This window comes from Schistocerca nitens, chromosome 8 (assembly GCF_023898315.1).
Source record: "Schistocerca nitens isolate TAMUIC-IGC-003100 chromosome 8, iqSchNite1.1, whole genome shotgun sequence".
Classification (NCBI taxonomy): domain Eukaryota; kingdom Metazoa; phylum Arthropoda; class Insecta; order Orthoptera; family Acrididae; genus Schistocerca; species Schistocerca nitens.
The window spans coordinates 569440574-569465981 of record NC_064621.1 but is presented as its reverse complement, the minus strand read 5'-3'; the positions used below and the strand labels follow the sequence as shown (position 1 = coordinate 569465981).

At 46.5% G+C, this 25408-nt stretch overlaps 1 protein-coding gene across 1 annotated transcript in view; it reads left to right on the top strand.

Annotated features, from left to right (window-relative positions):
• Positions 1 to 25408, top strand: part of LOC126199681 (zinc finger protein basonuclin-2-like) — a 150265-nt gene that overhangs the window by 96909 nt on the left and 27948 nt on the right. The gene's annotated exons all lie outside the window — the stretch shown is intronic.

The following is a 25408-nucleotide window of genomic DNA, read 5'->3' as shown; positions in this document are numbered from 1 at the left end:
CACACACACCCGTGCCCGAGGGAGGACTCGAACCTCCGGTGGCAGGGGCCGCTTAGTCCTTCAACCGCGCGGCTACTCCGCGAGGCACAGGAAAGCAATGATTGGAGACATAGTCGTATATGACGGGAGACGACGGAAAGATTAATCATCTGTGGAGATATACACCATTTCTTTCATAAGAAGGCGATACCACTCAACCCAGGGTGTAGAATCATTTGGCATAATGTACGTTTAGCTGCATTAGATAGTGGCGTTACTTGTTATTCACAGGCTGTGCCTTACGTGTTTGTTTTCCACGAGTGCCTGTCAGCGACGATAAATGTCATCATATTCAGATGACGCTCGTCTAGGAACTGACGACTGCATATAAATCCGGTTCTTCTGGTGGTACCCACTGTTGCACTGTACTATAAATTTTAGTTTACAGTTCGTGTTTCTGTACAATACGGTAAATGACAACATTGCGCAATTCTCTTCATATGTCAGCATCCATAGTATGATAGTGGCTTTTTGTTTTGTGAAGCGGCGGTTGATTGTCTTGGTTGTGAGAGTAAAACAGTGCTGTTAAAAATTCTTTTACCATCTTCGCCACGTGCAGTTGTGTTTCAATTGACATAGACATTTCCTTTACGTTTAGTTTCGTAGGCTAAGGTAATGAGGTTAGACGTCTCCGTCACTGGTCTTGACATAAGAGGTTAAGGTCATTCAGTAGGAGAAGGCTTTCTGTAAATTTTCCTTCATTCAGGCATTCAGAAAACGCACTGATTTCTGTTTTTTTTCTGATAATTATGAGCGGTTTCGTCACCAGTTGTTCAGTGCTATGCTGCGATGCAAGTAGACATTGATTAAGATGTTTGATAGGTCACTGCTTTTAGTGATGTCACTCTTGCGGGGTGGGCACATCTTAACCGGAACTCTTAACAGACAGAAATAACCTAGACCAAAACGTTTCACGCACTTTCCCATTGAAAGACGCGCAACAATTGCGTAGAAGTGATGGGTTTTTCCAGCACCAGAGTGTGACGTCTAAGAGCGGCCCGTTTTCATTGTAGTCGCTCCCCCTACGGTCCCCGGCAGAAGGGCAAACGCCAAGGGCCTGGAGAACTTCTTAATGGCTGTTGTATCAACAAGGAGATTGTCGTATGGACCTCCGGGGCGACATTCAACAAGTGCCTCGCCAAATGTCAGGTCGCACTTCTCCCCCCCCCCCCCCCCCGTCGAGCGACGATAAAAAGAGAGGAAAAAAGGGAAGAAATCTCCGAGGAGGCTCTGAGACGGAGGTTGAGAGGGACGACGCTACAGCGAGGGTGAGGGTGGTCTGCAACCCCTGTAAACGTCCCCCTGAGCGTTGCACTTCCTGACTGTCTCCGTGGACACGCGCTCCGATTGAATTATCCATACTAACGATCCTATAAAACTTATTAATTACGGAAATATATTCCTTAAATAAATCTCCGATCATTATAAATTATTTTCGGAGATAGTCTTCTAGATCGCTTTTTGTATTTATTTTCCTCCAGCAATCATCAGATCAAAACTTAAAAGAACTCGTAAAACGGACACCGGTGACAGTTTCAATAAAACTTAAGTCTAAGTTTTATTGCAATAAACTATGTTTTTCGAGTTCTAAGTTTTGATCTGATGGTAGCAGTAGCCGAAACCTGTATTAAGCTATCAGTATAGCGTTATTTACAGAAAGATGCTGTAGAACATCTCACGTGCACGGGGAAGCAGTGACCAGAAACAGGGCTCGCATTCGTGAAGAACGCGGTTCAAATCCAAGTTCGACCGACCAAAGGCAGATTCCTAAGAAGATAGAATGATAGGAAAAGAAACAGCAAATGAAAATTCAATATAATAATGAAATGATGCAACGAAGAATAAAAAGTAAAGAAAATCACAATTAAACAGTTTAATTGAATAAAAATAGCAATAAAATCATTATGATAAAGCTTTAACAATAGCAAAATTTTATCAGCTGTCAGTATTCGAGCCCAGAACTCGTGGGATGTGAGGACTGTAACTCACCCACTACACTACAGCACCACATACTCTCAGAGCTTTAATTTTATTCCTCTACAGATAAAGTCACACCGATGACTTGATCCCTGCAAAAAGTTGGACCGCATGGGATGACGTATGAAGCTTATCTACTGTAGGCCAGTCTCTGTGACGATAACAACTGTACATGTGACGCCGGATCGCGTCTAACAAAGGGACCGTACGAAATTCCCCTCACCGATTTTGTTCGTATTGGCAGGCTGTGTAAGGCACAAATAGGGCTTCAACACATGTAAATTACAGGGCGCAACTATCAACCGTTTTCGAAAAAAATCGAGTTGTACATTTTTACGCGTGCTTTCGTATTTATATGACAGAATCTAGGGATCTACAACCGAATGAATAAGCAAGTAATTTTAAAAACGCGATGTCTGTGGCTCGAATCTTGCTTTCGGTGCTCTTTCTTCTTTATTTTATTCCCACGCAATACTAACAACCGATATGGGTGGTACACAGCGAAGCTGTGTGATGACCGAGCACCGCTTACAAATGTAACCCAAGTTTGTTTTGCTATGGACACACTGAAAACACTATGCACATACGAAGATTCGACGTTTATTGTCTGTGCTGCACTTCGCAATAATTATTGTTTCCCGTGTTTCTATACTCAGTATCATCCTGATTCATACAGTGTTGTGTAGGTTACACATTATACTTCCCTCACATGTAGATTATGTAATATAAACAAAATGACTATACCGATTTGATTGCAAGATCTCGTGTAACCATTTTTTCCCTGTCTCATTATGAATTTCTTTGCTGCCTTTCTTCTGGATTAGGTTATGAGGATAATAAACGAATCATTCTGTAAAGACAGTTTTCACTGTCATAACAATTACGTGAGAAGAAAGAAAAGGAACTGGCAGTAGGCTAATTCGAACTGACGGCTTAACACGCTTGGCTGCGTACTTTTTGAGTACTGGTTACCATGCAGAATGTAGAAATACACGTAAAATTTTCGAACACGATTTTCTCGAAAATGGTTGGGTTCATTGGTTTATTCGAGAGAGGTGACGGAACAGCGAGGTCATCGGTCACATCGGGTCAGGGTGGATGGGGAAGGAAGTCGGCAGTGCCCTTTCAAAGGAACCATGCCGGCCTTTGCCTGACGCGATATAGGGAAATCACGGGAAACCTAAATCAGGATGGCCGGACGTGCGTTTGAACCGTCGTCCTCCCGAATGCGGGTCCAGCGCAACCTCGTTCGGTAGATCGTGATGAGAGCTGCGCCCTGTTCAAATGTGTTGAAGTCGTAGTCGTGCCCTACACGTCTTGTCAGTATGAGTCGAATCGGTGAGGGCAAGTACGTACATCTACATCTACATCTACATCTACATTTACACTCCGTAAGCCTCCCAACGGTGTGTGGCGGAGGGCACTTGACGTGCCACTGTCATTACCTCCCTTTCCTGTTCTACTCGCGTATGGATCGCGGGAAGAACGACTGCCGGAAAGCCTCCGTGCGCGCTCGAATCTCTCTAATTTTACATTCGTGATCTCCTCGGGAGGTAGAAGTAGGGGAAAGCAATACATTAAATTCGATACCTCATCCAGAAACTCACCCTCTCGGAACCTGGACAGCAAGCTACACCGCGATTCAGAACGCCTTTCTTGCAGAGTCTGCCACTTGAGTTTGTTAAACATCTCCGTAACGCTATCACGCTTACCAAATAACCCTGTGACGAAACGCGCCGCTCTTCTTTGGATCTTCTCTATCTCCTCTGTCAACCCGACCTGGTACGGATCCCACTCTGATGAGCAATACTCAAGTATAAGTCGAAGGAGTGTTCTGTAAGCCACCTCCATTGTTGATGGACTGCATTTTCTAAGGACTCTCCCAATGAATCTCAACCTGGCACCCGCCTTACCAACAATTAATTTTATATGAGTATTCCACTTCAAATCGTTCCGTACGCACACTCCCAGATATTTTACAGAAGTAACTGCTACCAGTGTTTGTTCCGCTGTCATATAATCATACAATAAAGGATCCTTCTTTCTATGTATTCGCAATACATGACATTTGTCTATGTTAAGGGTCAGTTGCCACTCCCTGCACCAAGTGCCTATCCGCTGCAGATCTTCCTGCATTTCGCTGCATTTTTCTAATGCTGCAACTTCTCTGTATACTACAGCATCATTCGCGAAAAGCCGCATGGAACTTCCGACACTATCTACTAGGTCCCCCTTGTAAATGATCCAGTAGTGTTTGGCTAGTTCTGTGTCTGAAACATGCAATTTCGTTACCGTAGTGGTGTGTGTGTGTGTGTAGATTTTGTTTTGACTATTGTGTCTGATGAAATGCGAAATAAGAGAGCCGTGAGCCACACAAGCAACTGCAAGTGAAATGACCTTTTGTTGTGCAAATTCGGCAACGGCAAGCAGTTCGCACATGACCTTGAGCGCTTGGATTAGAGGAAACGAGCTCCCACGTTGTAACACCCCACCCGTCACTCAGCTGGTTTTGGCGTGTGTTCACCCCAACTAATTGACAAACAGATCAATATCGGATAACGCAAAAAAAGTAATATGGCTCTGTGACTCCTGATTGAACTGTGGTGGCAGTGTTGACATTAATTTATTCCGAATTGATCACTTTTAATTAAAAAGGGGTGCACATTAATGTTATATTCAGCTATTGAACACTAGATGCAAATGTTGAACCTAAAACTAATTAAGAAAGTGACTTGGGATTTCAACTACTTGATTGAAAACAGATGCAGTCGATTAGTACAGATTTATTTTAAGTCCCGACCTCCAATCATCAGATTACAAGACTCTCCTATCAGGCAGTGGTAATAAATTGCGTTTGCGTGGAGTAAAGCGCGATAACTCAAAAGTAATTCCTATCGACTTACCCAGGTGTAATGGGAAGTGCGAAAAGAATTCCCCAATACACGGCCCATGAAACCCTTGTGGAAACTTTGCTGACGTGATCCAACAAATTAATCAGTGGCCGGAGCGGGCACAATATCACCAAATACAGCGTGGTGGAGCGGCGTTGTTGTGTGGACGTCGGCCGACCTCATGGTGCTGCAAGGCTGCGCTCATCTATTCACTCCTAGCTATCTTGCTCAGTACATAGCTGAACCAAAACTTCCTATCTCCAAGCAATCGTTCCATTTGCTAATTCCTAAACTGCAGAGATGCTCACTCTTTCTCAGGCAAGCTGAGTAAAGAACACAACGTCCGCACTCTAGACAAGCTGGGAACCGAAGACCTCTACGGAGACTTCTCACAGTCTGCTCTTCGCCTCCATTTTCCCCTCCAGCAAAATTACTTACGCCAAATGCAGCGCAAATCGCGTTAATTATTCATCGCTTCCCAGCGCCGACCAATGTCTGCCCTGGGAAGTGAACAAATTCTCACAAAATTTCCTTCCTCTCAACTTCTGCTATTTAGCTCCTCCCAGGCCACCCATCAAGGTTAGCGTCTGCACAAACACCAAGTTTTCCGGAATTCTGACTCCCAGGAGAGTACTTCAAATTCCTTGGTCCTACGTTCCCATCGGAGGCTGGCGTATTTCATTCTGTCGCTCCTCACCTGATGTACTTCAGACTCTGCGGACTGTGAATTGAGCGTGAAATTGCTATAGTCACGAACACGCATATTTTGACCTCTGTTGACCGCTCCACCATAGCTTTGCGCGCCTTTCTCACATGTTTCACAGAAAACGGGACGACAGACATTTATCAACAGGCATACAAGTTCTCCGTCTGTTTCCCGGTGCACCAGCATAGAGTCGGGGTCAACCACCCACTCACTGTCAGTCATCTTAAGGCAGATGGAGGCCGTGCACCATTACCCCTTTCTCAGAGCTTGAGTCGTCCTAAGCTGCCTGTTGCCGCTTCCCTTAGCCACTCCCCCGGCAGCCACGGTCAGTTCTGAGTACTTCCCTGGGGTAAACTAGCCTCTAGTAAATCGACGCGTTTCCACAAAGTTTTCATGTCGTGTGAATTACTTTAAAACCATCACCCGACATGAATTATTCCAATACATCCATACTATGCCCTCTACAAGATGCATTGTGCCTTGTCAGTCATTTTTGTTCAGCCCTACTGTTCGCTCAACGTGAGTTAGGTGATCTTTAATGACTTCATGTAAGGGGCATAGTTCTTACCATCTTACAACGTTTAGAGTATCAACTGGGAAGTAATTGTAATCGGACTGCAGCGACATTCCCCGCGCTGCCAGGAACGTGGTTCGGTGCCAGCGACCCTCCCTCGAGGGCGACGCCTCGCTCCGCGTGACCAGAGATGGCAATCGGTGCGCCCCTCGCGTCCTTGGCAGCCGCCCGGCCGCCTCCGATCGGCCTGCGGCCTGAGCGCGGACGCTTCGCTCGGCGAAAAAAAAGTCGCCCGTCGGAGCGGGGCGTGGCCAATGCTGGTTACACAAGATTGACTCGTCGGCCGGCGGCCCGACATCAAACGGCGGAGGCGGGCGGCGCGAGAAATTGAATCGCGTCGCCGCCCGCGGCCGGCGGCCGGCGGCCGGCGGCCGGCGGCCGGCGGCGACGCCCCGGCTTCCAGTTCCAGGAAGCCCCGCGGTCGTGGACTGGACGCAGGCAAGAAGCGCGCCGGCGAACAAACAGCCGTTCCACCAGTCATCTCGCTTCTTACCCTCCGAGCCCTTCTTCCGCCGCCGGTGATATAGAATACCACCGCCCCGCGCCTCCTGCGCCGGCCACGAACTCCTAATAAATCGTGCGCCTCGCTCGCCTGCCTTGGAGCGGTAATTTTTGCTTCCGCATCGCGGAAAGATTTACGGCGTGGCAGTTTTATGAAGGAGCAGGATGATTGTGGTTCTACCACGGAGTCAGACACTCGCTATTTGCCCTCACAAGAGGAGCTCATCTTTCGGGCGACTGAAGTTCATACTTACACTGAAGAGCCAAAGAAACTAGTACACCTGTCTAATATCATATGGGGCTTCCGCGACCAGGCAGGACTGCCGCAACACGACTCAGCATGGACTCGACTAATGTCTGGGGTAGTGCTGGAGAGAACTGACACGATGAATCCTGCGTGGCTGTCCATAAATCCGTAAGAGTACGACGGGGTGGACATCTCTTCTGGACAGCGTCCCAGGTTTGCTCAATAATGTTCATGTCTGGGGAGTTTGGTGGCCAGCGGACGTCTTTAAACTCAGAAGAATCTCCTGGAGCCACAGTTTGGACATTTGGGGCGTCGCATTGTCCTACTGGATTGCCCAAATCCGTCGGAATGCACAATGGACATGAAAGGATCCAGGTGACCAGACAGGATGTGTGGTGTCACCGCCAGACACCATACTTGCTAGGTGGTAGCCTTTAAATCGGCCGCGGTCCGTTAGTAGGCTATACGTCGAACCTGCGTGTCGCCACTATCAGTGATTGCAGACCGAGCGCCGCCACGCGGCAGGTCTAGTCTAGAGCGACTCCCTAGCAATCGCCCCAGTTGTACTGCCGACTTTGTTAGCGATGGTTCACTGTCTACCTACGCTCTCATTTGCCGAGACTACAGTTTAGCATAGCCTTCAGCTACGTCATTTGCTACGACCTAGCAAGGCGCCATATTCCGTTACTATTCTGAACAGATAATATTGTGAATCATGTACCGTCAAGAGCGACGTTCATCATGAATGGATTAAACTTCAGTATCAAACTAATTACGTCTGCTTTCTGAATTCTAATTCCTTGTCATGTTCCAGACCTCACGTCAGTAGAGTCCTCCCTTCTTCACGCCAGCCTGCGTGAGCTAAAACGCGTGCATTTCGGTCCCCACTAGTAACACGGTGTTGGCTCTCCTGCGACACAACAGGATGCTTATGTGCTTCTCACGTGTTAGAGTCGTATCTAGACGTACGGGGGGGTCCCATATCACTCCAACTGCTCACGCCTCACACCATTAAAGAGCCTTCTCCAGATTGAACAGTCCCATGCTGACATCCAGGATGCACAGATTCATGAGGTTATCTCCATACCTGTTCACATCCTTCCGCTCAATACAATTTGAAACGAGTCCAGTCCGAGCAGGCAACATGTTTCCAGTCAGCAACAGTCCAATTTCGATGTTGGCGGGCCCAGACGAGGCGTGAAGCTTTGTGTCGTGCGGTCATCAAGGGTAGACGAGTGGGCGCTAGGCTCCGAAAGCCTATATAGAATATGTTTCATTCAATGGTTCGCACGCTGACACTTGTTGATGGCCCAGCATTAAAAATTACAGCAATTTGCGGAAGGGTTCCGTTTCTGTCACGCTGAACGACTCTCCTCAGTCGTTGTTTGTCCCGTTCTTGCAGTATCTGTTTCCAGCTGCAGCGATGCCGGAGTGTTGATGTTTTACCGGTTTCCTGATATTCACGGTACACTCGTGAAATGGTCGTACGGCAAATCAACACTTTATCGCTACGTCAAAGATGCTGTGTCCTAACCGCTCGTGCGCCAATTAAATCTTGATAACCAGCCATTGTAGCAGCAGTAACCGATCTAACAACTGCGCCAGACACTTGTTGTCTTATATAGGCGTCGCCGACGGCAGCGCCGTATTCTGCCTGTTACATATCTCTGTATTTGAATACGCGTTCCTATACCAGTTTCTTTGGCCCATCAGTGTAGATGCAACGAATGCTCCGCTGGCACGATGCGCCTCTCAAGGGTTTTCGACAGATCGAGGTGCAGAGTCTTACGAACCTATGGAATACTGCAGGACAGCACCGATATCACTGATGCCTGACACTGTCCCGCGGGGGACGGCGGTCATAATTTAGTTTATTAACTAAAAATTTGTTGAAGTAATAAATTTTTAATGCCTAGACCGCTATTTGCTTATTACGGCTCAGGTACGGTAGCTAGGTTTGGTCGATATCTACAACCATCTTCGGATCGTTCAAAATATATAACAGAGGTTAATATGCGTTGGAAACTATCATTGGCTGTCGTTACGCAATGAGATGCTTTCGTAAATACCAAGAGAATGACACTCCCTTTCTTAAAAACATCACTGTGGGCAAGGCAAGTTGTGTACCAGAACAGCACCGGACGATGGCAGTAATGAAGGAACTGGCCATTTTCAATCCTTATTACCATCATCCGGGAGATTGCGGTGTACAATATGGCTTGCTCATTACTATGTTTTTAAAATACATGCTGTCATTGTCTTGATATTGACGAAAGCGTGTCATCGCATGACTACAGCTAATGGTGGTTTCCAGCGGTTATTTACCTCTTATTTACATTTTGAACAATCTGAAGATGGTTGTAGATAGTGACCGAAACTTGTTATCGTACTTCAGCTGTAATAAGAAAATAGCGGTCTAGGCAGTAAAAGGTTTTACCATTCAGTTAACAAACAGTTTACATATCTCTAGCGCAAACGGCTAAGGCGCCAGCGTAGAAACCTGCGAGGTTCAGCGTTCGAGTCTCATCATTTTTTTCCTAAAACTCCACGAAACACTCGTACGATGAAATATCAATCTTTCAAATTTCTTGGAAAGACTCTCGCATGACTTGATTTTGGCTGTGGCAATCTGAGTGCGTTTTCGTAAAATCTTTCTATTTTTTACCCCTTACTATCCTGTGATGTAACTGAGACGTGTTCCTGTTCAATTTCTTCTACACGACTGGCGTTTCAACACCTCTACTAGGATCTTCTTCAGGATCATCTGGTATCCAAGGTTGGCTGACAGGCCGTGAGAAGATCCTGAAGACCATCGTAGCAACGTCGATCTAGTAGAAAAAATTGAAGAGAAACACGTCACAGCTTAACAACCTGAAAGATTTTACCTTCAATAACTACTTTTGTGGACACACAGAGTCGAAGGGGCCGATACAACTGCAGAGCCATTTGATTTTAGCATAAGTTTGAACGTCCATATTAACAAGCGTTATATTACAAAAATGGTTGAAATGGCTCTAAGTACTATGGGACTTAACATCTGAGGTCATCAGTCCCCTAAATTAAGAACTGCTTAAACCTAACTAACCTAAGGACATCATACACATCCATGTCAAAGGCAGGATTCGAACCTGCGACCGTAGCAGCCGCGTGGTTCCGAAATGAAACGCGTAGAACCGCTTGCCCATCGCGGCCGACGTTATATTGCAGTACACGTGCTTCCAAGAGTTTTAGAATGCCTTTCAAAAAGTACACCGTTATAAATATTTAGAGGGTTTAGTTTATTCCTGGTTTCACCACCTAATGCTGGTTCTTGAGGCTTTGTAAGCAGACTTTGTCCTGAAGGTTGGCATCTATCTTCAAGCATCTGTCAGTTGAGGTGTTTGAGGATTTACTTATCACTCTCCCAAGGACCAAACAAACATGTGACCGTAAATACTGCCCCTCTTTGCATACGTTGAATTTCCCTTGATTGTTCCGTTTGGTATGGGACCCAAACGTTTGAGCGATATTCTAAAATGGATTGCACGAGTGCTTTGGAAGCAGTCTCTTTTGTAGACTGATTTTACTTCCTCAACATTCTATCACTGAACAAAAGTATGCCATCTGCCTATAAATTATCGTCACAAATCCTGTGACCATTCTTGTTCACCTCCTTTGAGATGTTCCCTGTTAGTCCTGTTTGTTATGGGCTCCACTGCCTTGAGCAACATTTTAGGATGGAGACAAAGAGCCACACCGAACGACTGATGAACGGAAAAGAAATTAGTCGATTGACGCAAATGAAGCTACCTCAAAACCGTACAATACTTCGTCTGAAGATGGAGAGTCGGAAACGCGTTGAAACGTTGTCATGAGCTGTTCTTAGCTTTACACAAGCGTAGTGGGAAGGTTACGCAGGAGCAGAGTGTGAGGATGATTACACCGCATCCAATCTTTGTGGTATTTGTCCTTTCGCAATTGTTAGTTCCCGACAAAACAGTTTGGCAATTTCTGGGAAATACTGCTGACTTAGCACGACCAAGTGCTCTACCTGTTACTGAGAGATGACTGGCCACAGAGGGGTAGATCCGGCTTCCCGCAGGGCTCCGGACTTGTGCCCAGCTCCTCGGCGCAACCCCTTGCCGCCGACACTGCGACCCGACCCTGCACGTCGCTGAACGCTGCAGAAAATTGCCCTGCCCAGGCCGCGGCCATTGTTTGATCTGCAGCGCCCCCCCCCCCCCTCCACCTCTCGCATATCCGTTCCGTCCCGCCCTGCACGTCGCGGCGAGGTTATGAAATTTTAAAAATTAAAGGCTCTTGCCCGCCAGCCCTGCCGGCGCTCGCCTCTCGCAGCGAGAAGGACCGCCCCAAGAGCAAATAAAGCGCGCACGCCGCTCCTCGGCCTGCGTTCGTTTTCAGGGAAAGGGGAGGATGGCCGAGCCGGGCGGGAGACGGCCGCCGAAATCAAGTGAGCAGCCTATGGGAACTGGAGTACCGCCGGGGAGGAGGCAGGGGAGCGTACGGAGAGCATCATCGTAACAAAAGCGGGAGCGTTGGAACAGTTCATTTAACCTTCTTCGTTGATCCATTATGGATAGTCTTATACTTAGATGCTATTTTGATATTTGCGAATATAAGGCACTTATGGTCAATACTACATTTTTTCTCCTCCAATGGAAGTTGTCCACTGCCATAACTTGCAAATGTGTCCAACATCATTTTCTAACCCTTTTGGATTACTGTACTGTTCACCTATCACTGCGCTCTTGATTTGCCACTTAACCAATTTTATACTTGATGCAACATTGCATTTACTGACACTTAGCTAATGAGTAGATGTCCGTTATTGTTTGATTTTAGCTAGTCAAATATTGTGACCAGCTTTTAGGTACCATGACATTTTGACCCATGCAGATAGTTTCCGACTCACTGAAGTCATTGTGGTGTGCGTACTGTAAGACCTTCGGTACACACACCGTCAGATTATTTGACTTGTCACTCTAACGAAGTAGGCGAGTGTCAGCAATATGTCTCGTGGTCTTATCGTGGCGTGTTTATCTTCTGCCGTTAGGTCAGACGATAGAAATGCCACTAGCACGCTTAGAGTAGCAGATTGACAGTGACCAACTTTAAACAGAACTTGATTAATTTTCACACACATTTATTAAAATAATAACAAGCATAAAAATTACTTAGCTTGGTTCTGGATGCTATTTACAATTGACTATCTGAAGTTCCTTTGGTATAGGTACGTTAATCTTATCATCACATATATCTCTGATACTTGACAAAAGTGTCTATACATTTATCTTCATTGCTATGTACAGGAATATGGTAATCTTATTAGGCGCAGACTGAAACTTGACTATAGACTGGTACAGACAAATGTAGAACTCGTACAGACTGGTACAGACTGATGCAGACTGGTACAGACTGACTAATCAGAGATCTGTACACTCGTTATAATACCTCAGGCGTTCATGTATCACTGCGTGAGTGTGATCCGCGAGGAGAAAAGGTTCTACATTAGCAGCAATCACATTGGCTGCGTTAAAAATTAATACGCGGATCGGCGGAAGCAGAATTTGTTCCGTCTCTATGGCAGCGCCACCTCGTAGATCGGAGACGGACGACCGCTGCGCCTGCGCTTTTGTGCTTAGCAGGGCGCGCTCTAGTGGGGAAAGTTGTGTACGCGCTGACTACGCGGAACTATGTACACAACAGTCATTAGACAGAATATGATGACACTGGATGATGTACTCAAGATGCGGATGATCATCTCATATGCTACTCCTCCCAGCCTTAATGCAACCTGAGAATGATTTGACATGATTATAGGTGATACCCTTAGTTCAAATATGGTTGAAATGGCTCTGAGCACTATGGGACTTAACATCTGTGGTCATCAGTCCCCTAGAACTTAGGGCTACTTAAACCTAACTAACCTAAGGACATCACACGACACCCAGTCATCACGAGGCAGAGAAAATCCCTGACCCCGCCGGGAATCGAACTCGGGAACCCGGGCGTGGGAAGCGAGAACGCTACCGCACGACCACGAGCTGCGGACTACCCAGTCTTAGGTATGGTATACACTCCTGGAAATGGAAAAAAGAACACATTGACACCGGTGTGTCAGACCCACCATACTTGCTCCGGACACTGCGAGAGGGCTGTACAAGCAATGATCACACGCACGGCACAGCGGACACACCAGGAACCGCGGTGTTGGCCGTCGAATGGCGCTAGCTGCGCAGCATTTGTGCACCGCCGCCGTCAGTGTCAGCCAATTTGCCGTGGCATACGGAGCTCCATCGCAGTCTTTAACACTGGTAGCATGCCGCGACAGCGTGGACGTGAACCGTATGTGCAGCTGACGGACTTTGAGCGAGGGCGTATAGTGGGCATGCGGGAGGCCGGGTGGACGTACCGCCGAATTGCTCAACACGTGGGGCGTGAGGTCTCCACAGTACATCGATGTTGTCGCCAGTGGTCGGCGGAAGGTGCACGTGCCCGTCGACCTGGGACCGGACCGCAGCGACGCACGGATGCATGCCAAGACCGTAGGATCCTACGCAGTGCCGTAGGGGACCGCACCGCCACTTCCCAGCAATTTAGGGACACTGTTGCTCCTGGGGTATCGGCGAGGACCATTCTGCAACCGTCTCCATGAAGCTGGGCTACGGTCCCGCACACCGTTAGGCCGTCTTCCACTCACGCCCCAACATCGTGCAGCCCGCCTCCAGTGGTGTCGCGACAGGCGTGAATGGAGGGACGAATGGAGACGTGTCGTCTTCAGCGATGAGAGTCGCTTCTGCCTTGGTGCCAATGATGGTCGTATGCGTGTTTGGCGCCGTGCAGGTGAGCGCCACAATCAGGACTGCATACGACCGAGGCACACAGGGCCAACACCCGGCATCATGGTGTGGGGAGCGATCTCCTACACTGGCCGTACACCACTGGTGATCGTCGAGGGGACACTGAATAGTGCACGGTACATCCAAACCGTCATCGAACCCATCGTTCTACCATTCCTAGACCGGCAAGGGAACTTGCTGTTCCAACAGGACAATGCACGTCCGCATGTATCCCGTGCCACCCAACGTGCTCTAGAAGGTGTAAGTCAACTACCCTGGCCAGCAAGATCTCCGGATCTGTCCCCCATTGAGCATGTTTGGGACTGGATGAAGCGTCGTCTCACGCGGTCTGCACGTCCAGCACGAACGCTGGTCCAACTGAGGCGCCAGGTGGAAATGGCATGGCAAGCCGTTCCACAGGACTACATCCAGCATCTCTACGATCGTCTCCATGGGAGAATAGCAGCCTGCATTGCTGCGAAAGGTGGATATACACTGTACTAGTGCCGACATTGTGCATGCTCTGTTGCCTGTGTCTATGTGCCTGTGGTTCTGTCAGTGTGATCATGTGATGTATCTGACCCCAGGAATGTGTCAATAAAGTTTCCCCTTCCTGGGACAATGAATTCACGGTGTTCTTATTTCAATTTCCAGGAGTGTATATTTCATTTTGAGATTTATATTCAGACATATAGACGGCCTCCTATATTTCTCTTTTTCTTCCTTTCCTTTTTATTCAGTTGATTCCACTTGGTATAATTCTGCATAATTGTATAGGACTTACATGTAGGGAGATAGACATTTTTTATATACAGAGATTGAGAATCTTCTGTGTAACCATGACTATATCAGGCAGCTACTGGCGTTGCATTAATCCACTCAGCACAATGTGGGGTTGTCCTTCATAAGGGTCCTAATGAAGTGCCTACGATGACCAGGTGTTTGGTGATTTTATAGTACGACTACATTGGTTTACTTCGTGAATGCAATTGGGTTTTAAGACAAACTCTTTTATGCTTTTGATCGTTAATACTGCGGCAGCTGTTTGTCGTACGAGACATAATACGACCTAGACCAACATATGTAACTTATGTATTCTGACATGGTTGTCACATTTCCTTGTATTTTAATTTATTTTATTGTTATCTATATTAGTTAATTATTATTAAAAAATTCTTCCTCTGTTCCACTGGACATACGATTGTATGCAGTACATTTGATGTGTTGCATGGCCTATTGCAACTGTGTGGTATGGTTTTATGAATAATAGCGTATACATATGTTCATATATCATCCTATATTCTAGTAAAACAGTGAAAACTATTAACAACAGCATGATATAGGCAGAGGCATACGTGCCCTAATGTTACATATACTTTTAGTGATATACAATATGTTTTTTGAGCCACTTAAATAGTTAACATGATACCTGTCAGTTGTTAACGTATGTTCTATATTTTTTTTATATAACAGTACATTTCTTCTACTCATGGTACAGGGGTCTGAAGATGGCATTAATACAATGCCGAAACTGGTAGGACATAGAAGTTCATACAATAAAATAAATTCCTACAATACATACGGCTGTTGGTAAATTATTGCATCAAGAAGTTCATTTAAGGGTGCGCGGAAAACTAAATAATTACTGATGAAATCATCTCGGGTCATCAGATAAGTCGTGCCGTGCTGAAGATGCAACGTTTCAACCAGTTTCCTGCTCGTCATCCTCAGATGAAGTTACTTTGACAGAAGATAACTCGGAAACTCGTCTATACGTTGCAACTCGTCGTCACGACTCGGCCCATGACCCGAGAAGATTGCATCAATGAAATTCGCCGAGGACGCCAGCATTCCCTTAATAATTATTGTTTATTGGTATGACAAAGTAAGATTTAAAGTAACGTCTCATCAACGTGAAGGCTGGTATGAACACCACTTACCTAGCCAGCTATAGAAGGAACTGCAGTTTAATATGGATTCCGCATGACATTACATCTAAGCATTTTTCACAATCTGTAATTCCAATATAGAAATATGAAGGGCAGTCATAAAGTTTCGAATATCATCAAGAAAAAATCAAGTTCAGGCCATCAAGCTGGTGATGGTGCTAACTCCAGTCTTCAATTTGACACGATTTTTCTGCACGATGGATGAGTTGAGGTAGACACCGAATGTAGAAGTCTCCACCTTGAAAACCACTTGCCGTCATACTGGAAATTCGTGCCACGACACGACTTCTTCGTCAGTCACTGGATGTCATGTTAGGTGAATACGGGAAAGCAGCGGCGTTTTGCCACAGCCGGGACAATTGAGCCCCACCGATCTCCATGTCATCCTCAACCAATGGCATCTTCAAGATGGGGTATGATCCTATTTATCAATGGGCTGTACCATTTTGTTGTGTGCACTCTAGCGGCGCGGGGATTTCGTTGTACGAGTGTAGCAGAACTGCACACGTGTCCCTATCAAGAAAACAAAATGATATTCTCTCTTTTTTATGTTATAAACAGATCTTTGTGACCATCCCCTAGCGTATGTAATGGTTTCCAACGGACATAACACTGATGATGATGAAATCCCATACTCCTTGACAGAGCGTAGGGGAACGATGCGGAAGACCCGCACCGCCGTACTAGCCAAGGTCCTAGTGGAGGTGGTTTGCCATTGCCTTGAAGTGACAAAAGTCATAGGGTCCCCCTCAGTATCGTGTCGGACCTTCTTTAGCCGGCGTTGTGCAGCAGCTCGGTGTGGCGGGGGCACATCAAGTCGCTGGAGGTTCCCTGCAGAAATACTGAGATACGATGCCTCTATAGCCATCCATAACTGCGAAAGTGTTGGCAGTGCATGTTTGTGTGCACGAACTGACATCTAGATTATGTCGATCTGGGAGTTCTTCAGACCAATCGCCAACAACTGTGGCCCGCTCACATGGGATATTATCATTCATACAAATTCCATCGTTGTTCTGGAAGATGAAGTACATGAATGGCTGCATATGGTCTTCAAGTAGCCGAGTATAATCATTTCCAGCCAATGATAGGTTCAGTTGGACCAGAGGAACCAGCCAATACCATTATGGAGCCACCATCAGCTTGCACAGTGCCTTGTTGACAACTTGGGTCCATGGTTTGATGGGCTGCGCTACACTCGAACCCTATCATCAACTCTTATCAACTCGCATCGAGGTTCATCTGACCAGACCACGGTTTCGCAGCACTGTCCAAACGGATACGTTAGTCGCACGCCCCGCATTGATTTCTGCAGCTATTTCACTCAGTGTTGCTTGTCTGTTAGCACCGAAAACTCTACGCAAATGTCTCTGACCTCGGTCGTTCAGTAAAGGTCGTCGGCCACTGCGTTGACTGCGGTGAGAGGTAATGCCTGAAATTTGGTATTCTCGGCACTCACTTGACACTGTGAATCTCGGAATATTGAATTCCCTAACGACTTCCGAGATGAAATGTCCCATGTGTCTATCAGCAACTACCATACTGCCTTCAAAGTCTTTCAGTTTCCGTCGTCCGGACATAAACACGTGTTAAACCTGACGAAATAAATCTCGGGTGAACAGCCTGGTATGAGTGTGCTTTGGACACAATATTTCGGCAGTCGACCACGTTGGCATCATCAGGTGCGCTGGAGAAACTGAAGATTCACACGTCTTAAACCTTTTCACATGAATCATTATGTACAATTGACAGCTCCGCTAATGCACTGCCCTTTCATATTATGAACACAATGCTGTCGCCATCTACATTTGTGCATATTGCCATCCCATGACTTTTGTCTCACCGAGTTAGGTGGCCCATTGGTTAGCACAATGGACTCGCATTTGGGAGGACGACGGTTCAAACCCGCGTCTGGCCATCCAGATTTAGGTATTCGTAATGTCCCTAAATCGCTTTAGGCCGATTTGCTTCCCAATCCGCCCCTAAACAGAGCTTCTGCTCCGTCTCTAATGACCTCGTTGTCGACGGGACGTTAAACACTTATCTCCTCCTCGTCCTGACTTTTTTCATCTCAGTGTACTACATCTTCCTTTATTTTCAATGTCCCTCGCACTAAATGCAAACGTTGCCGTGAGTCATGCCCCAACCGTGCTGTGGCGTGTGCATTAGGACCCGTTGGGCCCTGCACGGTGAGTCTGCCCGGTCGCAATTAACGCGGCCGGCTCATCCCGACTGCCCACGGCCGACCGCTCTGCGCCGCGACGCGACATTTTTCACGAACGCCTACCCGATACTTTATGGGCGACTTCTGCCGCCGCGCCGGCAATCAAAGCGCGTAAACAAGAAAACAAGCGTGCCGGCCGCTTTTTCTCCGGGCCGACTTTGTGCCTCTGTGTGCGCCGAGCGCGCGCGCGTGTGTAGCTGAAGGGCCTTTATAGTCCGCCGTTTTAATGGGTTTTCTTATTGTTCCCGCGTTCGCTGTTTTGTTGCACTTTGAAGTACTCTTCTCCGCGTACGGTCGTGTAGCTCGTAATTAAAGCCTTCTTCTTCTCCTCCTCCTCCTTCCACGGGACACGGCGCGGTGCAACAAAACAGGCGACCGGCCGGGGCCGTACAGTCCCTTTCGCAAAAAGAACGCGCGGAAGCGGCGGTTATAAATTGCGACGCCGGCCATGGCGGGCGGAAGACGCTTGCCCAACGGCGGACAGAAAGCGCGGAGACTGATTAGCGCGCCGCGGGCGGACGCGTCGAGAACTATGGTCGCCCTCTCTGCCGTCGTTGCAGCAGTCTTAGCTCTCCTTCCTGCCCGCTCCGTGGGCACTGGACACTCTTACTCACTACGTTTACATGAGACACACCTTTCGAAACAGGAAAACCGAATTTCGGAATTGAATCTCAATGTAGACAAATATAGCAGGTCAGCAACTGGAAGCAGTTAATTCCATAAATTATCTCGGAGTACGCATTAGGAGTGATTTAAAATGGAATGGTCATATAAAGTTGATCGTCGGTAAAGCAGATGCCAGACTGAGATTCATTGGAAGAATCCTAAGGAAATGCAATCCGAAAACAAAGGAAGTAGGATACAGTACGCTTGTTCGCCCGCTGCTTGAATACTGCTCAGCAGTGTGGGATTCGTACCAGATAGGGTTGATAGAAGAGATAGAGAAGATCCACCGGAGAGCAGCGCGCTTCGTTACAGGATCATTTAGTAATCGCGAAAGCGTTACGGAGATAATAGATAAACTCCAGCGGAAGACTCGGCAGGAGAGACGCTCAGTAGCTCGGTACGGGCTTTTGTTGAAGTTTTGAGAACATACCTTCACCGAGGAGTCAAGCAGTATATTGCCCCCTCTTACGTATATCTCGCGAAGAGACCATGAGGATAAAATCAGAGAGATTAGAGCACACACAGAGGCATACCGACAATCCTTCATTCCACGAATAATACGAGACTGGTTCAAAAATGGTTCAAATGGCTCTGACCACTATGGGACTTAACATCTGTGGTCATCAGTCCCCTAGAACTTAGAACTACTTAAACCTAACTAACCTAAGTACATCACACACATCCATGCTCGAGGCCTGCGACCGTAGCAGTCGCGCGGTTTCAGACTGAAGCGCCTAGAACCGCTCTTCCACCCCGGCCGGCTGTGTGTTCACAGTAAAACAGAGTAAATGAAGATATTTCCATCTAATTTTTGCTACAAATTCGTTCTAAAAACCCCAAAGAAAGATTTCGAATGTCCTTGATATTCGTTTTATGAGCAAAATCCTGTGGTTGAAGACGCGAGACATCTTCAGTGGCTATAAAGGTGTAGCTTGTTAGTTTTTTCAAACGTAAACTTGCTTATGTAGCAGTAAGTACCGAACATTTCGTCTGAGAAAGTCTCCCTCTACAGGAGATGAAATTACCCTTAAAGGCCACAGCCTAATGCGCATTAAACAAATGTCTCAAAAGATATAAATACTATTCGAGAAAGACTGTACGTTATGCTCATGTTACGTGTCTTGCGACAATCAGTCTCAACAGAAGACCATGTTTTGGCTTTCATTACAAACTACACGTGGTTTATTATTTATTTTATCTACCCAGTTAATAGCAAAGCATCATATCAGGCTAGTAGGATATTCAGTCCCGTGATTTTCATTGGCCGCGAACACCTTACCAATGGCAATTTCAGGATCATTCATTTTTATAAATAGTGATTATGTTTTCCTGTTTTGCTGTCAGCTTCAGTAAATATTCTTTAACCGAATATCACTCCAATTAATGCGGAGCTTTTTTATCTATTTCACATAGGAAACGCATTTAAAATTAGATTAGTTTGTAATAAGTACCGAAATGACGCTTTATGTTGAACTCAGTATCGTGTAGTATATACCCGGGCCGCTGAAACATTGTACTTGACGTTTGCGTATGAAGTTGGCAGCGTAACAGAGTAACAAGTGAAGAACGATAGGCGCTAGGCGTTCAGCGTGGGACGCCAGCCAATCACAGCGCAGTGAGCACTGCTGTTACTCACGTGCTGTGACGTCAAAGTTCCCGCGTTGCCGGCTTTGTTTAGTGAATGTGTATACAACGTGAATTGTATGTTGTTTACCGCGTGTTTTCGTTGTACTGTGTGCTGTATCGTTGTGACTTTTGTTACGTTGTGAGTTTACATACTTGGAAAATGCCACCGAAAAGACTTCGTTCACCTGGTGACAATCCTTTGCGTCGAGGGGTGCCGCTAAACAGCCAGGCACTGGAGTTACTACGCAGAACTCGTGAGTTTTACGAGCAGGAGAAAAACTACGTAAGCATTCATGGACAGCCATCCATTCCAGCCGACAAAGTGGTGGAACGTACGTCGAAAACTCTTGGTATTACTGCAAGAACCGTAGTAAGTAAGGGAGTATTACTACAAAACTTGGAAGATACTGAAGTGAGCCGTAATGATTCCGAGCTGTCTGGATCAAATAATGCATTTTTATCAAACCCGGGAAAGAAGAAAAAGCGGCCTAGTCCTATCACAGATTTAGATTCTTTCCAGACTGATGCAGTTCGTAGGCATGTTTATGCTTACTACAGCAGAAAAGAGTATCCGACTGTAGCTAAGTTATTAATATCTTTAAAAGAAAGTGAACTCTTCAGGGGTGGTAAAACATCGCTAAAAATTGTGCTAAAAATATGGGTTTCCGTCACAAAACGCTAGTCGGACGCAAAGTACTGTTAGAGAGGGCACATATTGTTACCGCTCGTAGCATTTTCTTGCACAAAATTGTGGGCAGAGACATTCATTCCATAATTTGGCTAGACGAAACGTGGGTTAATGCCGGGGAAGCTATCAGTAAATGTTGGACGGATAACACACCCAGCAGTAGCTGCCATCAGCCGACGGGAAGAGGAGCTAGATTAACTGTGGTCCATGCAGGCTCCTCCAATGGTTTTGTCCCTGACGCACTTTTAGTTTTTAGATCAAAAAAGACTGGTGATTACCATGAAGATACGGATCACATACGATTTGTTGAGTGGTTCAGGAATCTTTTAAAATAATTTCCTGTCCCTACAACAATTGTAATGGACAATGCTCCATATCATTCGGTGATACAGAACAAAGCCCCAACCACAAATGATCGGAAAGAAGTTATGGTGCAGTGGTTACAGGCTCGAAATATTGCAGCGGATATGAGTATGACAAAGGATCTGTTATATTCTCTTGTTAAAGAAAATAAGCCTACGACACCTACATATGTAGTAGACGAAATTGCCAAGGAGCAGGGTCATACTGTAATAAGGCTGCCACCATATCACTGCTATTTCAACCGTATTGATTTAATATGGAGTGATGTAAAAATGTATGTAAGGAACAACAACAAGTCCTTTACAATAACAGAGGTGGAAAAGCTGTTGCGTGAAGCTCTTGTGACTGTGGATGCAGCCTCATGGAGAAAAAAAGTAGAGCACGTCGAGAAGCTTATACGAGCAGCACAGACAGAAGGCATTATCAGTGGCCATGAACAGTTAATGATTTGTCTCGCTGATGACAACAGTGACGATGGCGAGCTGGATGGAATTGCGCCATTATCGCTGTAAACTGGTGAGTGAAAAATTACTAATATTGGTTATTTATTGCAATCTCGGTTATTATTTATTTTGTAAACTACGTACAGTATTGATTTTAAAGTACCAGTCGTCAGATGCTTGTTTTTTGTATTTCTTTGCTCCGTTATCGAAAGGGTGCGCATTGTTATGCTTTTATATGCATTATTATACGGTTGTTTACTTCCTGTCATTGTAGTACAACTAAAAATGAGTTTTTATATACACTGTAATTGCTCAATCGCTTGCATTTACTAGACAGGACGGAAAACTGTATCGTCTGCTGTGTGTATAGAGGCTGCTGTTGCAACATCGCTATTACAGTATAGCCAACCTAACTAGACAAAAAGCGAACTGTCAAGTGCAATGTTTCGCCGGCGGGGGTATAGTATGTGAGCAATTTTTGTAAGGCGTAGCTCCACTTACACACTCTTGTTGTTCTCGTCTTCACTCTGAAGACTTTGCTGATGCAGCTCTCCACACTAGCCTATTCAGTTCAAGTCCCTTCATCTCTGAATAGCTGCAACTTACGTCCCTCTGAATCTACTTACTGTGTTTAGACCATGTTTTCCCTATACAACTGTTACCCCTTCCATCCTCTCCCCTCACACAATTCCTTCCACTTTCGAACTGAGAATTCCTTCATGCCTCAGTTTGTGTCTTATAAACTAGTCCATTCTCTTAGTGAAGTTCTTCCAACAAATTTCTTTTTGCCCAGATTCCACTCAGTATCTCCTCATTAGTTACTCGATATAACTAACCCTTTCAGTTTTCAACACTCATCTGTCTATACTCTTCTCGGTAGGACTGCTTATTGTCCACGCTTCATTTCCGTACAAATACGTTCAGAAGAGACTTTCTCACACTAGATTTACTTCCGACGTTGGAAACAGTCTCGTTTTCAGCAACGCTTTTCTCGCTATTGTCAGCCTGCATTTTACACCCTGTTTACTTCGGCTACTCATTAAGGAGTGTGTCATTTCCTAACCTACTTCTGTCAGCATCACTTGATTTACTTACAGTTGATTTACTTTTGTTGGTATGCACCTTATGACCTCGTTTAAAGACGCTGCCCATTCCGTTCAACTGCTCTTGAAAGTCCTTTGCGGTCTGTGTCAAATTTACAAAGTCATCCGCAGTGTTTTTATTTCCGTTCCCCCAATTTCAATTCCCTTTCCAAATTTCTTCTTGGTTTCCTTTAAAGATTGCTCACTGTACAGATTCAAAAACGTTAGTGGTAGGCTTAAAACCTGCCTCACTCCTTACCTTTTCATGTCCATCGACACTTACAACTGCCGTCTGGTATGTCTACTAGTTGTAGATAATCTTTTGCCCAGTGTATTTTACCCCTGCTAACGTAAGAATATCATAGAATGTTTTTCAGTCAACACTACCAGAAGTTTTTTCTAAATACAGTAAAAACCGAACAAGTGTGGGTAGGTGTCGCTGTCTGAGTGTTCCGCACAAACATTATTACGTTATAGATAATAATTATCTCCTGTAGGTTAATTGCGTATCCCCACTTTACCTAAAGTTCAATGTGGAATAGGATCCATGTGTTGTTTCTGGCGACTCCTCATAACGTCGAGAGGTGAAGGCTGTGTTAAACAGAGACTGAAGAATCCGTAGCATCGCCGAGATTCGAACGCGCGACCTCTCAATTTGCAGGCATGTTCTTTAGCGGTATACTACATGTATGGGAAGTACACTCCTGGAAATTGAAATAAGAACACCGTGAATTCATTGTCCCAGGAAGGGGAAACTTTATTGGCACATTCCTGGGGTCAGATACATCACATGATCACACTGACAGAACCACAGGCACATAGACACAGGCAACAGAGCATGCACAATGTCGGCACTAGTACAGTGTATATCCACCTTTCGCAGCAATGCAGGCTGCTATTCTCCCATGGAGACGATCGTAGAGATGCTGGATGTAGTCCTGTGGAACGGCTTGCCATGCCATTTCCACCTGGCGCCTCAGTTGGACCAGCGTTCGTGCTGGACGTGCAGACCGCGTGAGACGACGCTTCATCCAGTCCCAAACATGCTCAATGGGGGACAGATCCGGAGTTCTTGCTGGCCAGGGTAGTTGACTTACACCTTCTAGAGCACGTTGGGTGGCACGGGATACATGCGGACGTGCATTGTCCTGTTGGAACAGCAAGTTCCCTTGCCGGTCTAGGAATGGTAGAACGATGGGTTCGATGACGGTTTGGATGTACCGTGCACTATTCAGTGTCCCCTCGACGATCACCAGTGGTGTACGGCCAGTGTAGGAGATCGCTCCCCACACCATGATGCCGGGTGTTGGCCCTGTGTGCCTCGGTCGTATGCAGTCCTGATTGTGGCGCTCACCTGCACGGCGCCAAATACGCATACGACCATCATTGGCACCAAGGCAGAAGCGACTCTCATCGCTGAAGACGACACGTCTCCATTCGTCCCTCCATTCACGCCTGTCGCGACACCACTGGAGGCGGGCTGCACGATGTTGGGGCGTGAGCGGAAGACGGCCTAACGGTGTGCGGGACCGTAGCCCAGCTTCATGGAGACGGTTGCGAATGGTCCTCGCCGATACCCCAGGAGCAACAGTGTCCCTAATTTGCTGGGAAGTGGCGGTGCGGTCCCCTACGGCACTGCGTAGGATCCTACGGTCTTGGCGTGCATCCGTGCGTCGCTGCGGTCCGGTCCCAGGTCGACGGGCACGTGCACCTTCCGCCGACCACTGGCGACACCATCGATGTACTGTGGAGACCTCACGCCCCACGTGTTGAGCAATTCGGCGGTACGTCCACCCGGCCTCCCGCATGCCCACTATACGCCCTCGCTCAAAGTCCGTCAACTGCACATACGGTTCACGTCCACGCTGTCGCGGCATGCTACCAGTGTTAAAGACTGCGATGGAGCTCCGTATGCCACGGCAAACTGGCTGACACTGACGGCGGCGGTGCACAAATGCTGCGCAGCTAGCGCCATTCGACGGCCAACACCGCGGGTCCTGGTGTGTCCGCTGTGCCGTGCGTGTGATCATTGCTTGTACAGCCCTCTCGCAGTGTCCGGAGCAAGTATGGTGGGTCTGACACACCGGTGTCAATGTGTTCTTTTTTCCATTTCCAGGAGTGTATATGGCGGTATCTTTAAATTGCATGGACATAGAAGGTTAAACTTTTTGCACCGCCAAGGGGCCTGACACAAATTTGAGCTTGGAACCTTAATCTGTTCCCGAGAAAAAGGGTCTCCGGCACTGGAATAGCACTCCAGCGTTGGACTTACTGGGGAAATACTGTGTCTCAGGTGTAAGTGATCTATTGATCTTATAAATAATTTTTTCTCGAGACGTTTGAGTCTCATCATTGTCTACAATATTGATGGATGCTGAAGAAATTAATTGAAACTTGTGTCACGGCCAGGACTTGAACCCTTAGGTAGGAACGCTAGCCATTACACCACTGCAGCACTACCGCTGAGGTGTAAGATTTCTCTATTACGAACAAAGGTGGGGTGCTAATCCAATGCATGAGATTGTCAGCAATAGTGGCAATCTCAGAAAGGGAAAATAAACTGAAGAAATGAAGCATGTATTAGGCACAAAAT